Source organism: Pleurodeles waltl, chromosome 4_2, assembly GCF_031143425.1.
Source record: "Pleurodeles waltl isolate 20211129_DDA chromosome 4_2, aPleWal1.hap1.20221129, whole genome shotgun sequence".
NCBI lineage: Eukaryota > Metazoa > Chordata > Amphibia > Caudata > Salamandridae > Pleurodeles > Pleurodeles waltl.
In genome coordinates, this window is record NC_090443.1 from 125,136,831 (window position 1) to 125,152,966 (window position 16,136).

A 16,136-nucleotide genomic window follows, 5' to 3' on the forward strand; every position below is an offset into this window, starting at 1 on the left:
GTGGAGTGATTTGTGTGCGAGGATGAGGATCTTGAAGGTGATCCTTTTGTCAATGGGGAGCCAGTGGAGGGATTTGAGGTGTGGAGAGATGTGTTCGTGTCGGCGGAGGTCGAGGATGAGTCGTGCTGCTGAGTTCTAGATGCGTGTAGTTTGCGCTTGAGTTTTAGAGTGGTGCCGGCGTAGAGGGCGTTTCCGTAATCAAGCCTGCTGCTGATGTGTGCGTGAGTGACAGTTTTTCTGGTCTCTGTGGGGATCCATTTGAATGTTTTTCAGTATACGGAGTGTGTTGAAGCATGAGGAGGTGAGAGCGTTGATTTGTTGGGTCATCGAGAGGGAGGAGTCTAGGATGATGCTGAGGTTGCGTGCGTGGTTGGCGGGGGTGGGTGCAGGGCCTAGCGTGGTGGGCCACCATGAGGCGTCCCAGGTGTTTTTGTGTGGGCCAAAGAGGATTATTTCGGTTTTGCTTGAGTTGAGTTTCAGGTGATTGGCTGTCATATATATATCACTTTTGTCAATATGTGTGTGGTTTCCCTGGGGGGAAAAGGGTCCGACTTGTCTAGTGGCAGTTTTAGTGCCATAAAGAAGCGCAGAAGGTTTATATGCCTACTGCAAAGAGCAAATCTGTATTTTATGTAAATAGCTGAGTACATTAGCAAAGTCTATGGAGAGATGAAGGGCACTTTTGCTGGGTGGTAATGAGGGAATCCGAGGAGGAGGGAGTGGGAGCACCAATAATGATTGTTGGACTGGGCGCAGGAGGTGCTAAAGACTGTGATGAATGGTATGTGACAAGGTGTTTTTTGAGTGTGTTGAAAGTACGTGCTGATTGAGGGAAGAAGCGCAGGTAAGGTGGCCTCTACTGTTGCACGTATCTCACACACCATCGATTTTGTGACTGTCTACGTAGGCTAGTGTTTTAGAGCAACAGTTTAGCCAATAGCAGAGATGGCATCTTGATGGATGACTGCTGCCTACACTCGGGTTATAGAGGACCGCTCTGACATAGGATCAGAGACTGAGACATCAGATACTGAGACAGCATCTGAGGGATAGGACAATGGCGCAGACTCTGGGAGTGATTTTTCAGTCAGAGGAGTCCCATTCGATAACTCCTCTTCCAGTACATTATGAGGGAGGTGATGAGGACAGTCCTGCTGTCCCTTCGCAAGCTGTTTGTGCAACTGGGTAATAGTGGGTTAGGTCAACCCAGAGAGCAGGTGAATGCGGCGGCAAGCAGAGAGAGAGTGCTCTCTTGGGAGCTCCCCAATTTAGTTCAGCCCCAAATTCCACCACCCAAATCATATTGTGGAGACATCAAAATTATCCATGGCAAAACAAACTGGTTTTGTAAGGCAGGCACCTGTGTTTTTGGTCCTGGATTCGGCGGCCATATAGAGAAACACACTAAACCCAAACATTTCTGGAAACTAGACATTCGGGGGAGTCCACAGAGGTGTGACTTGTGTGGCTTCCCCAAAGTTTTCTTACCCAGAATACCCTGCAAAGCTGAAATGTTGAAAAAAAACTCAATTTTTCTCGCATTTCTGTCACACAAACTACAGGAATATGCTGGGATCCACAATATTCCTACCACCCAGTGACTCCTCACCTGTCCTGATAAAAACACTACCCCACTTGAGTGCCTACACCTAGTGTCTGTGTCAGGAATGGATCACCCCAGGGTCAACAGCTGCCTCACGTAAGGACCAACATTGACCGTTGTGTGATCTATTCCTGTCGCAGGCACCAGGCCTAACCACACAAGTGAGGTATCATTTTTATCGGGAGGCTTGGGGGAACGCTGGGTGGAAGGAAATTTGTGGCTCCTCTCAGATTCCAGAACTTTCTGTCACCGAAATGTGAGGAAAACTTGTTTTTTTAGCCACTTTTTGAGGTTTGCAAAGGATTCTGGGTAACAGAACCTGGTCCGAGCCCCGCAAGTCACCCCTCCTTGGATTCCCCTAGGTCTCTAGTTTTCAGAAATGCACAGGTTTGGTAGGTTTCCCTAGGTGCCGGCTGAGCTAGAGGCCAAAATCTACAGGTAGGCACTTTGCAAAAAACAGCTCTGTTTTCTGTGATGTGTCCACGTTGTGTTTTGGGGCATTTCCTGTTGCGGGCGCTAGGCCTACCCACACAAGTGAGGTATCATTTTTATCGGGAGACTTGGGGGGACGCTGGGTGGAAGGAAATTTGAGGCTCCTCTCAGATTCCAGAACTTTCTGTCACCGAAATGTGAGGAAAACTTGTTTTTTTAGCCACTTTTTGAGGTTTGCAAAGGATTCTGGGTAACAGAACCTGGTCCGAGCCCCGCAAGTCACCCCTCCTTGGATTCCCCTAGGTCTCTAGTTTTCAGAAATGCACAGGTTTGGTAGGTTTCCCTAGGTGCCGGCTGAGCTAGAGGCCAAAATCTACAGGTAGGCACTTTGCAAAAAACAGCTCTGTTTTCTGTGATGTGTCCACGTTGTGTTTTGGGGCATTTCCTGTCGCGGGCGCTAGGCCTACCCACACAAGTGAGGTATCATTTTTATCGGGAGACTTGGGGGGACGCTGGGTGGAAGGAAATTTGAGGCTCCTCTCAGATTCCAGAACTTTCTGTCACCGAAATGTGAGGAAAACTTGTTTTTTTAGCCACTTTTTGAGGTTTGCAAAGGATTCTGGGTAACAGAACCTGGTCCGAGCCCCGCGAGTCACCCCATCTTGGATTCCCCTAGGTCTCTAGTTTTCAGAAATGTACAGGTTTGGTAGGTTTCCCTAGGTGCCGGCTGAGCTAGAGGCCAAAATCTACAGGTAGGCACTTTGCAAAAAACAGCTCTGTTTTCTGTGATGTGTCCACGTTGTGTTTTGGGGCATTTCCTGTCGCGGGCGCTAGGCCTACCCACACAAGTGAGGTATCATTTTTATCGGGAGACTTGGGGGGACGCTGGGTGGAAGGAAATTTGAGGCTCCTCTCCGATTCCAGAACTTTCTGTCACCGAAATGTGAGGAAAACTTGTTTTTTTAGCCACTTTTTGAGGTTTGCAAAGGATTCTGGGTAACAGAACCTGGTCAGAGCCCCGCGAGTCACCCCATCCTGGATTACCCTAGGTCTCTAGTTTTCAAAAATGTACAGGTTTGGTAGGTTTCCCTAGGTGCCGGCTGAGCTAGAGGCCAAAATCTACAGGTAGGCACTTTGCAAAAAACAGCTCTGTTTTCTGTGATGTGTCCACGTTGTGTTTTGGGGCATTTCATGTCGCGGGCGCTAGGCCTACCCACACAAGTGAGGTATCATTTTTATCGGGAGACTTGGGGGGACGCTGGGTGGAAGGAAATTTGAGGCTCCTCTCCGATTCCAGAACTTTCTGTCACCGAAATGTGAGGAAAACTTGTTTTTTTAGCCACTTTTTGAGGTTTGCAAAGGATTCTGGGTAACAGAACCTGGTCAGAGCCCCGCGAGTCACCCCATCTTGGATTCCCCTAGGTCTCTAGTTTTCAAAAATGTACAGGTTTGGTAGGTTTCCCTAGGTGCCGGCTGAGCTAGAGGCCAAAATCTACAGGTAGGCACTTTGCAAAAAACAGCTCTGTTTTCTGTGATGTGTCCACGTTGTGTTTTGGGGCATTTCCTGTCGCGGGCGCTAGGCCTACCCACACAAGTGAGGTATCATTTTTATCGGGAGGCTTGGGGGGACGCTGGGTGGAAGGAAATTTGAGGCTCCTCTCAGATTTCAGAACTTTCTGTCACCGAAATGTGAGGAAAACTTGTTTTTTTAGCCACTTTTTGAGGTTTGCAAAGGATTCTGGGTAACAGAACCTGGTCAGAGCCCCGCGAGTCACCCCATCTTGGATTCCCCTAGGTCTCTAGTTTTCAAAAATGTACAGATTTGGTAGGTTTCCCTATGTGCCGGCTGAGCTAGAGGCCATAATCCACAGGTAGGCACTTTGCAAAAAAACAGCTCTGTATTTTGTGAAAAAATGGGATGTGTCCACGTTGTGTTTTGGGGCATTTCCTGTCGCGGGCGCTAGGCCTACCCACACAAGTGAGGTATCATTTTTTTCGGGAGACTTGGGGGAACATAGAATAGCAAAACAAGTGTTATTGCCCCTTATCTTTCTCTACATTTTTTCCTTCCAAATATAAGAGAGTGTGTAAAAAAGATGTCTATTTGAGAAATGCCCTGCAATTCACATGCTAGTATGGGCACCTCGGAATTCAAAGATGTGCAAATAACCACTGCTCCTCAAAACCTTATCTTGATCCCATTTTGGAAATGCAAAGGTTTTCTTGATACCTCTTTTTCACTCCTCATATTTCAGCAAATGAATTGCTGTATACCCAGTATAGAATGAAAACCAACTGCAGGGTGCACCTCATTTATTGGCTCTGGGTACCTAGGGTTCTTGATGAACCTATAAGCCCTTTATATCCCCGCAACCAGAAGAGTCCAGCAGACAAAACGGTATATTGCTTTCAGAAATCTGACATCGCAGGAAAAAGTTACAGAGTAAAACATAAAGAAAAATGGCTGTTGTTTTCAGCTCAATTTCAATATTTTTTTATTTCAGCTGTTATTTTCTGTAGGAAAACCTTGTAGGATCTACACAAATGACCCCTTGCTGAATTCAGAATTTTGTCTAGTTTTCAGAAATGTTTAGCTTTCCGGGATCCAGCATTGGTTTCACACCCATTCCTGTCACTAACTGGAAGGAGGTTGAAAGCACCAAAAATAGTAAAAATGGGGTATGTCCCAGTAAAATGCCAAATTTGTGTTGGAAAATGTGGTTTTCTGATTCAAGTCTGCCCGTTCCTGAAAGGTGGGGAGATAGTGATTTCAGCACCAGAAACCCTTTGTTGATGGCATTTTCAGGGAAAAAACCACAAGCCTTCTTCGGCGGCCCTTTTTTCCCATTTTTTTGGAAAAAACTAAATTTTCACTGTATTTTGGCTATTTTCTTGGTCTCCTCCAGGGTAAACCACAAACTCTGGGTACCATTAGAATCCCTAGGATGTTGGAAAAAAAGGACGCAAATTTGGCGTGGTTAGCTTATGTGGACAAAAAGTTATGAAGCCCTAAGCGCGAACTACCCCAAATAGCCAAAAAAGGGCTCAGCACTGGGGGGGAAAAGGCCCAGCAGCTAAGGGGTTAATGAACAACAGCAAACTATTATGAATGAATAGGTTGCAATAAGCAAGAGGAATCACATTATCATGACTATGATGGAAAGATTTAATTGAGACCAGCAAGAACAGTGTCAATAGAAATAAACAAACATTACTCTGCTTGACTGCTTGCTGCAGAAATAATGAACAGTGAAATGCACAGGGGGAGACATCCATTTTAAACAATATGGCGTTAGGGCCTAAATTCCGAAAACACACTTTTCCATGTCATAACAAAATTATTTCAAACAAATTAGCAATATATTAATATGTACATGTAAAATCAAGAGTAAATCCACATTCTGCGTGTTACTAATATTGCACAAAATTATGAAATACATAAAAGCTTCAATGATCCATGGTCTGATTATCCTATAATCACTAAATCCACCTTCCTCTAATAGTTATAATACAGTCTGCATCACTTTCTGCTTCTTGCAATTTAATTTTTCCATCAGTTTCAAGACATTATAAGTCCAGTCTCTGGCATCCTCCATTTTATGTTGCTTCCTTTAAGGCTAACCTCTTTTTTCCTTCACTCACTAGTTATAAACATCATTTAAAGAATTTGGACAAGAGAAACACTTCCTCTCACCCTGTAGGTTCATGATGCACCAGGGCTCGAAAAATGTACACGCCCACTTGCTATGGCGAGTCAATTTAATTCAGAGCGAGCTGGTGTTCAGGTCTACTTGACCGGCCTGGCGAGTGAGCTGTGCCACTGTGCTAATCTACAGTGCCAGTTTCGAGGCTCTAGGGGGGGGAAGCAGAGATGTTGATTGGCTGATTGCAGCGCGGGCTCCAACTGCTGAGGCTTTGTTGCAATCAATCAATCAGATGGTAGCTAAATTGTGCTCTCCTTCACAGATATAGTGTATGGCCATGTCTACACGCTTCTCATTGGCTGAGGGCGGGATATTCAGCGTGAGAAGCGTGTAAACTGCGCTTGCTAGACCCTGCTTGGGTGTTTCTAAATCAGTGTGCAGATTTGTGGTGGCAGCGAACTGGCTAGGGCCATATCCCTTAGTACCCCACTTAATAAGTGGCCACTCCACCAGCAGCAGGCTATGGACAGCAGCAACTAAACTGGCACAGCTCGCTCTCCTCCTCAATAATACCTCTGTTTTCCATCGACTTTCCGATTTCATTATGTCGAATATTTATGCAGCCGATGTAACTAGGACACAAACGTGTGCTTGTACATGTCTTGTTACAGTGCACTTGACTCCAGCCAGGACCGGCTTTAGGGCGGTACGGCAGAACAGGTGCTGACTTGGATGTGGGGGCTCTGACCTCAGTGGGGCTCTGTGTTTAACGATAAGATACGAACATTTCGATTTCAATGCACCTGCTTAAAAGTTCCTTGTGTGTCCAGCCTTCAGGAAACAATTACAATTTCAAGATAACTCTTGTGATTAATGGTTGAGTTGGTCATGGGGTGGGGTTGTCAAAAAAGATTTCTGCACCGGGCGCCACCACCGCTAAAGCTGGCCCTGACTCCAGACAATTAAAATTATTAATAGGAGGAAATTCTGCTGTTTAAACGCGGTCCTCCGCCTCCCCGGAAAGAGATGTAGCTAAGGTTGTTCCATATTTTATGAACGTAACTTGGCAGGAGTTGGCGCTACAGCCACTCCACATATCAAAGACGCCAATATGTGTAAAATGCACAGCAGTCAGTTGTGGGACCTGGAGAAGTACTGGGGAAGGGTAGATTCGAAGAGCAGGAATTAATGCATGTTTGTCCTCTCCTCAGTGTGAAGTGTATCCAAGTGCAATTGAAGACTGAGGTGGTTTTTCAGGGGTGAGCAGACACAGAGCCCCTCTCTGTCGTCCATGCCATGTTTAAAGCAGGAGATTTCTGAGTGCAGGGTTTTAGGCTCCGATGTGCTCCTTTTATTGCGCTGACCCTCCACTTAATGATGCTAAAGGCAGTGGAATGCCTAAGCAATGAAGGTATTTTTCGGGCTGTTTTATAGCGACAGGAAGCGCAATTCCTAATTCTAATTAGTTAATTGAAAAGCTGGGAGAAAAGTGGGTGGGGTGAACGAAGGAATGCAGGTGGGTAGGAAGGTATAAGGAAGACTCACAAATTTTCTAGCTTACGCAACAAGAATTTTCTACTCTATTAAGGTCACAGAGGCGAGGATTATGCAATCTCTTTCTTTACTGTCAAACACAGCAGCCAATGAAAAACTTAAACTACATTTACCATGAGGCCATAGCCCCGATATCACCTCCAGTTAGGGACTAACCCTCCATATATATATCATAGTCCACCAAAGTCGGTCCTCTTTCTTTGCTCATTTAGAGAGTAACTTCAACAAAAATGACTCCAACCATATCTTCTTCAAACTGAAGGAACAACACAACCGGTGCAGAACGTCCAAACTTCAAGGTCCATTCCCTGGAAATCGTTCAGGAAGTCTTCTCATTTGTGAAAAGAAACATAGTGCCATAATCTCTTGATTGAGGAAACAGTATAATATTCCATATCAATCAGGAGGGATACTTAACAATTAATACATTATATTACAAATAATTTTTGAATTATTCAAATCATGGGTGGGAGAATCCTCGCTTCAGTGTCCTTAATAGAATTGAAAATTCTTGTTGCGTAAGCTAGAAACGTTTTGATTCTATGTCAGGACCAGAGGCTTCTGATTATGCTCGTTTAAAGCTGGTCCACCATTACAGAAGCAACATCTACAATAGGTTTATGATAAAAAAAAAGTTTAAAGGTGGAGATTGAAGACCAATCTGCGGCCCTCATAATATCCTTCAGTCTGGAACCCACATTAAATGCTTTCGAAGCCAGAGCCCCTCTAACAGAATGGGCTCCAAAGACTGAAGTGTCAATGCATGCTTTTTGAAGCAACCATCTAAACCATCTGGACAACGTTGCAAAAGAAACAGGCCCAAAGGGCTTCTGAAGAGAAATCAATAACTCTCCACTCGAATCCCTTCAAAATTCACGAGTGGCATCTTCATACACTTTTAGACATTTAACTACACACAGTTTAGCATTATCTCTAAAACTAGGATAAGAAATACATGTAGAATTTGATTTGGTGCGTTTAGTGATTTTAAAAGCGACACATGAAGGAGTAAATACTCTACCTGCAATATCCAGGGTTTTAACATCTGATACCCTCCTGCAGGAAATAAGATAAAGCAACATAGCTAATTTTGCTGACAATTGTTTCCTGGTTAAACCCTCATTGGCCAGCCAAGCCACTAGAAACTGCAAGATAACATTAACATGCAATAAAACCGAATATTTAGGTTGAGGGGGACGTGCCAATCTAATTCCACGCAAAAGCTTACAGATCAGTGGGTGCTCACCAATCGGTTTACCATCAACCCTGGGATGTTTTGCTTAAATGGCAGATCTGAAATTAATTGTTCTATAAACCAAACCTTCCGTAGCCAAATGTGACAAAAAATCTGCGATCATGTGCACAGAGGCCCCCATGGGATCCACGTTCCTTTGACCGCACCAATCCAACCATCGCTTCCAGGCTGAAGCATATCTTTTACGTGTGCTAGGTTCCAAGGACTGGGAGAGAAAGAATTTAGTGTTCTCTGAAATTTGAGAGACTTGCTCCGATCCCCCGGAATCCTCCATGTCATGAGGGATAGCTGCCCTTCCAGAATGAGAGGATGTGGAAGGCCCATCGGATCTGACAAGAGATCTTCCGATCTCTGAATCCTCACAGGAGCTGCGCAACAAAGGGCTAAAACCACTGGGAACCAAGATTGAGCCTTCCAACAAGGCGTCACCAGGACCATCGCCACCTTCTGTCGAAGGACCCGGGAGAAAACTCGGTGAATCATCGAGAAGGGGGGGGGGGGAACGCATAGGCCAGTTCCTCCAACCATATCTGAAGGAAAGCATCCGAGCTGAGAGCTTGTGGATCTGGTCTCCAGCTGTAAAACTGCGGAAGATGCACGTTCAGACGTGGCGCAAACAGGTCTATTGAAAAAGGATCCCACAGATGATTGAGAAATTGAAATACCCTGGGATGCAACCTCCAGTCGCTGACATCCCGAAGATATCAGGAGTTCCAATCTGCTACCACATTCACTGTGTCCGGAATATATTCCGCTGTGACAGATATCTGATGGACTAGACAAAAGTGCCATAAATCCTTCGCAATTTCCGCCAACATCTTGGATCATGTTCCCCCCAGTTTGTTTATTTATCTGACTGCGGAAATTGTCCATTTTCAAAAGAATACAACACTGAGCCTTGACAGGGGACAACGTCTTCACTGCAAAAGAGCCTGCCAGAAGCTCTAGACATTTGATGTGCATTTGGAGCTCTTCCAGGGACCACCGTCCCTCCATCTCCGCCTGTCCACATCTGGCTCCCCAGTCCCATCTGCTGGCATCTGACTCTGACTATCTCCGGAATCGATGCAAATATTGCTCTGCCATTCCAGGTATCCATATGAGTCAACCACCATTGAATTTCTGTTTGGGCTTCCTGGGACAGCATCACTTGCTCCAAATCTGAAAGGCCCTTTCGAAGACATAAGATCTTCATTCCCTGAAGGGCTCTGAAGGGCTCGATAATGTAGAGGCCCTGGAAAAATGGCTTGAATAGAAGATGCTAGGAGGCCCAACAATCGGGCAAGAGCCCTCAAGGAAATCGAAGGAACAGACAACGCTCTTTTCAATTCTTTCTTGATGGCCAGTCTCTTTGTCAATGGGAGTTTCAATTGAGCTGAAATCAAATCTATCTTGAATCCCAAGAAATCTATCTGTTGGGCCGGGACCAACTGGGATTTCTCTGCGTTTATGATAAACCCCAGATCCTGGAGTAATTGAATTGTCCATGAGAGATGGAGAAGTACTAGGCTTTCTTCCTGTCGTCCAGATAAATGATAAGACAAACACCTTTTTCTCGAAGCCATTGAACGACTGGACGCATTATTTTGGTGAAACACCATGGGGCTGAAGACAGCCCGAAGGGAAGAGCTGAGAACTCGTAACACCTTGTTCGCCAATAGAACTGAAGGAAGCATCAATGAGGAGCAAAAATGGGAATGGTCAGATAAGCGTCTTTGAGGTCCAACCGGACCATCAAATCCCCTTCCAGCAAGAGATCCGGAAGGAGGTGAATGCCCCCCATTTTGAAATGTCGACATACAATTCAAGAATTGAAATGTCGAAGATTGAGAACTAACCGAGAACCCCCTCCCTTCTTTTGAACCAAAAAGATTGTGCTGATGAAGCCCCTGGGATGGGAAAGAGAATGAACAGTCGCCCCTTTCTGAAGCAAGGCTTTGACCTCTTGATCTATGAAAGAACTCTCTTGTTGGGAAAAAAGGAGAGGAGGGGGAATGGAAACCTGTTCTGGATTTGATTAGAACTCTAGATGATAACCCTGAATGGTTTCTAGTACCCAAACATCTTGAGTGATGCGGGGCCAATTGAGTACAAACAGACCCACTCTGCCCCCAGAACCATTTCCCGAGAAGAAAGAAGAATTACCTGGTTGGGTGGAGGCTTGACTATATTGTCCTCCTCTATGAGGTCCCCTGGGATTACGCCCTCTGTATCCACAACCTCTCGCCGGGTAGAAGTTGGTGTTGGCTTGGTAACTAGAGGAACCTCTGCCTCTGTAGTATAGTCTGGAAGTCTGAGGGCTGAACCGGTCCGACGTTCGACCTCCAAAACGCCGGGCCCTGCAAAGAAGCCCACTATTGAAGACCTTTTTGATTGATGTCTGAGCCTTATCTAGGTCTGAGAAGGTGGCTACATATTTGGCCAAATCCTTGACAAACCTGCCTCCAAACAGGAGTCCATTAGCCGAAGGCCCTGCATCAGACGGTACCAATTCAGTCAGTTTTGGGTCTATGCGTACGTTCCGTAGAAATGGCACAGTTGGCATTTCCTAATGGCTTGTTGGGCTCATTCTAGTAAAATCTCTGGATCAATAGCTTCTTGTGATTCTTTAGCGTGAATGGCCAAGTCTAATATTTTGGTAAGAGGGCCAGATATATCTAACAGTTTGTCTTGGCAACTTCTCCAGGACCTGTCAATACCTTTCTTGGGGTCCTTAGCGTAAAGTTACCATGTGAGGAACAAGTTCCGGAGTCTCCTCAACCTTGCCGAATAGGGCTGGACGGGTGCATTCAGAGCGGAGGGTGTTTCCGGGCATCCTTCTCAAAGCTTTTTCGCAGTCTAGACTGCACATATCCTGCCACCTCTTGACATGGAACCCATTCAGTGGAACGAGGGTGTATAATAGAATCAGGATCAAATTGTACATTTTTTCCGAGAGGTGGCGTCGCAGAATCTTCGGCATGGTGTGCCTTGAGTTTGCGTTTACCGTGTACTTTGTCTTCAACAGGAGACTTATCTGAGTTGGAAGAATCCGTGTCAGAATGTTGGCTAGTTTGCACAGAGGGGGTTGAGAGATTTTGGAAAGCCCCATATTCATGATCATTTAAGACCGATGTAACTGTCTGATCTAGGAGGTCATCAGATGACCAGCCAGGCTCATTAATATTGACCTCTACCGGGGTGGTGTTCCCCGAGCCTGCGCTAAAGCGCCTGAATCCAAAATTGAAGATAGGTTGTGCAAAGGGACGTAAGGCTTTGACGAAAGCTTTATTAACTGAGTCCTGCACTTGGAAGTCAAGAGCTTCAACAAGGCGCTCCTCCATGTCCTGATCATAATGACCAGCATCATACTCCCCATAATGTTCATAATTAAATTAGGCCATATCTCTGTGCTTAATAATTATGTATGAGGTCCCAAAAAGACAGAATTAAATTGGGGGGAAAAAACCCAAGTGCCTCACACTAAAACAAGTTTTGCCGGTCAACAAAGAGGAGGAAGGCACTGTGAAATTACTTTCCCTCGAGCGAAGCTCTATTAGTATTATTACACCCCCTCCGGGCGTATCCTGAAGCAAATGCTGGCAAAATTACTGCAGTAATCTAGTACAATGTCATCAGTTATTGACATAAGTGTAGCTGAAGGAATGTAGACCAATCTCATTGCTCTTCCAATTAGTAGTTCATGTGGCAAGCGACCATTCTTTTGGTTTGGGGTACTTCTAATGCTCATGAGGACAAGAGGAGGAGCGGCTGGCCATTTCAGTCTATTGGATGCACACACCTTAGCCAATATATTTTTGATAGTTCCATCTGCCCTCTTCACCAGACCAAATGATTGAGGACAATAACTAGAATAGAACCTTTGATTAATCTGTAGCGCTATACAGATTAAACCAAGAATCTCATTTTTAAAATGAGTACCACGATAAGTTTAATTTCCTGACAATTGTCATGCTGTCTGATCTCCAGGTGGGGAAGACCTTTACACATTTAGAGAATAGACAGCCAATCATGAGAATATACTGAAGGCCATTGTAAACCAGCATCTAAATGAAGTCTGCCTGCGCCCTCTGATATGCCATTATGACTCAACAGCACCACAGACCATTTTCGCCGATTTTTCTCAAATAACCTGACTCTGACACAGATCTTCTGCAACATTTGTGAATTTTGAATTAAAACAATTCTTCCTAAAGACCCTTATCATTGCTGCCCTGCCCACATGTGCCTGACCATGCAAAAAGCAGGCCACAGAACACTATGGCGGTCATTCCAACTTTGGCGGGAACCACCAATCGGCCGCCATGCGGCCAAAAGACCGCTGCCGGCATTCCAACATTCCCGCTGGGCTGGCGGGCGCTAACAAAGTTAGTGCCCGCCGGCCCAGCGGGAATGAGGCCGCAACACAGAAGCCGGCTCCGAATGGAGCCGGCGGTGTTGCGGCCGTGCGACGAGTGCAGTTGCACCCGGCGCGCTTTTCACTGTCTGCTAGGCAGACAGTGAAAAGCTGTCCGGGGCCCTGTTAGGGGACCCCTGCACTGCCCATGCCAGTGGCATGGGCAGTGCAGGGGCCCCCAGGGGCCCCAGGACACCCCTTACCGCCAGCCTCTTCCTGGCGGTGAAAACCGCCAGAAACAGGCTGGCGGTAAGGGGGTCAGAATCCCCAGGGCAGCGGTGCTTGCAGCGCTGCCCTGGCGGATTCGCCCAGCCGGGGCAAAAACTGCAGGAAACCGCCGGCCCCGGTTTTCCGACCGCGGCTTTACCGCTGCGGTCAGAATGGGCTTGGAAGCACCGCCAGCCTGTTGGCGGTGCTTCCGTCATTCATGGCCGCCAGGGTCAGAATGACCCCCTATGTGTTATCTGGAAATACATATTTATATTCAGGAGACACCCATAAATCATGGTAGTTTTTTTGGGATCCTGCCATATATTACTTCTGTCTCTCACCCTCTGGCACCTTCTCCTGGAATTCCCTCAATTAATTCAATGTAGTCTGTATTTGGTCCAACAAGAAAGAATTAGCCTTTCCTGTATTATCATCAGAACTTCCATTTCATTACTCACTTTCTGTTTCTTGTATTTCAATCTGCTCACTTGCTTTCCGGATTTCATACTTACGTGCACAGTATCTCACCACGTGGTTAGCATATTTGTCACCCAGTTAGACTAAATTATTACCAGCCTTATAGACAGCGCACTTGATGACTGCAATTACTTTCAGCAAATTAAGAATATAGGAACCGTTCTTGGCGTGTGTACCAGAGGGTGTCATAAACCCCATTTTGACAAAACCACACTGCATGTCTGTATAAAGCATCACATTCACATTGTTTGCATGCCAACAAGCTCCTGTCAGTGCAATCAACTCTGCTACTTGCGCTGAACTTACATTAACAGGTATGATGCTCCATGATTCTCTCTCAAACAAGAACCATCTATAAACAAAATCAGATCAGCCCTTTTAAGAGGAATTTCTTTGACATCAGGTCTTGGTTTGGTACATAATTCTGTGACAGTCACGCAAGGATGTTCACATAAGCCAGAAACAACATTCTTCTACATGTCATAACAAAATTGTTTCAAAGACATTAGTACTATATTAGTGTGTACATGTAAAATCGAAAGGGAATCCACATTCTGCGTGTTGTTAATAATATATGAACAGAAGCTTTAACAACCCTGTGTTGATGCATACAAAGCAGGCTGTTTTCTTTAGTAACAAGATGCAGGAGAGTAATATTACACTTCATAACAACCCTTGTTGTGCTATAGTTAGATTATTGTGTTGAGTTGTGGGCACCATTCATGAACAAGCATTGGCAAAGCTAATAGGTATGGTTTTAATGTGCAAATTAATTCAAAGAAAGGTATGCAAAACTCTGCACTATTTGTGCCATATCACTGTGCAAACAACTGCATGTGACTGCACTGCAAAAACATGACACACATATAACAGTGACGGAAGGAGGATGGTTGTAGAGAGATGAGGAGCAAATAGCCTTTGGAAAATACCAAGGTGAAGGGTGGAATATCTGCAAAATGTTACAGTCAGTATCAAATGCTTGGTGCACATTTGTGCTTATTTGTATTTACATAAAATAGCACATTTAAGTCAGCCCTTTTGTCTTTGTCAGTGCATCTTTGTTTTTCTGACTGAGATCCTAAATACATAGGCTATATCTAGATATAGGTGCCACATAATTCAAGCTGCTCCAAACTGATTAAGTACAACAGACCAAAACGTACCAGAGGTTTTGTATGTTACCTTTCAGAAAGAACATGGCTTAGCACATCTTGGACAAGAACCAAGGCTGACTTGCATATGGTCAGTCTTTGCGTACAGAGACACAGTGAGCAGAGAACACAAGGGAAGGGAAAGTGCTCCATTGACTAAGAGTAATTCGCCCTTTCTACTCATTATGTTTTAGTTTTGAGTGGTTTCAGCTTTCGTTGCTGCTGTTGCCCCAGCCTTGCTGGCAGTCGCCGTGGTTCTTGCAATGGTGGCAGCTATTGCCATTGCTGTTGCTGTGGTTCCTGCTTTTGTGGCTATAGTTCCCATTGTTTTGTCCCTGCTGTGGTTACCATTGTGGTTAATGCTACTGTCACTGCCTTACTAGCACCTTTGGTAGCAGATCACACGGCTACCATGTCCCAGTTGAGGTTACACCCGTGGTTGCTGCTGTTGTAGCAGCTGTTGTCATTGTGATTCCTTTTCTGCTGGCAGCTATTTTCACTGCTGTCTTCCTTGCTGTGGTGAAATCTGTAGTTGCTGCAGTTATTCTTGACGTAGTGGCTGCTGTTGTGTTTGCTGTGCTTACAGCTGTGGTTTATGCTGTTGTACTGCCCCTTGATACTTCTTGGTGATCTGATTCAAACATGTGAATCTATGAAATGCTGGAGAAGTAAAAAGTTACATACTTGTAGCTATATTTATTCGTTGCCACTATTCATAGAGTTTCTTGTGGCCTTCCTTCCTCCACTGATAGATACACATCCCTTTCTTACTGTACTGTTACATTTTTGCTGGACATTTTACATGAAATGGCCTTTCGGGATAGTGGAGTTTGGTGTACACTCTTTATCATTAGTTGGAGTTTGGTTCCCTTTTTACGAAATGTGTGCTACTAAAGTGGATAACCTTAAGTGTTTTCATGCATTTTGCATTCTCATCCTTCAGTTTATAGGTAAGATGGGACTCCCCACTCGACGATATTGAATGATTCATGCTTGTGAATTTATGAAAGAACCAATGCCAAAGAATAGGGTAACTACTCATCTCTGGATTGTATCACTCCAGGAGGTTATGTTCTCTCATATTGGCTGTTTCTTTGTCTCCTTAGACTGCATGGAGGGTTTCACCGAAAGCAGCCAATAGAAATTTATTGAAGTGTCCCCATGGGATTTTCAGCTCTTGGATTCCATTTAAGAAAATCAAATCTTGCTCTTACATAAAATTCAAACTTTCTTTGTCGCCCTGTTCTGATTTTTGCTTTGCCCTGAACAGTAATGTGAGTGGTATCAGACATAGAGAATCATAAACCAACCTGAAAAAAGTAATCATATCGTAGTACTAGCCTCAAAACTTATTATTTTTTGTGTACATTTGCTACAACATTTTAAAAGTGTCTACCATTTCTTGACTGACCAC

General features: G+C 45.0%; 1 protein-coding gene across 2 annotated transcripts in view; it reads left to right on the top strand.

Annotated features, from left to right (window-relative positions):
- AGAP2 (ArfGAP with GTPase domain, ankyrin repeat and PH domain 2) overlaps positions 1–16,136 on the top strand; it is a 488,971-nt gene that overhangs the window by 365,464 nt on the left and 107,371 nt on the right. The window lies entirely within an intron of this gene.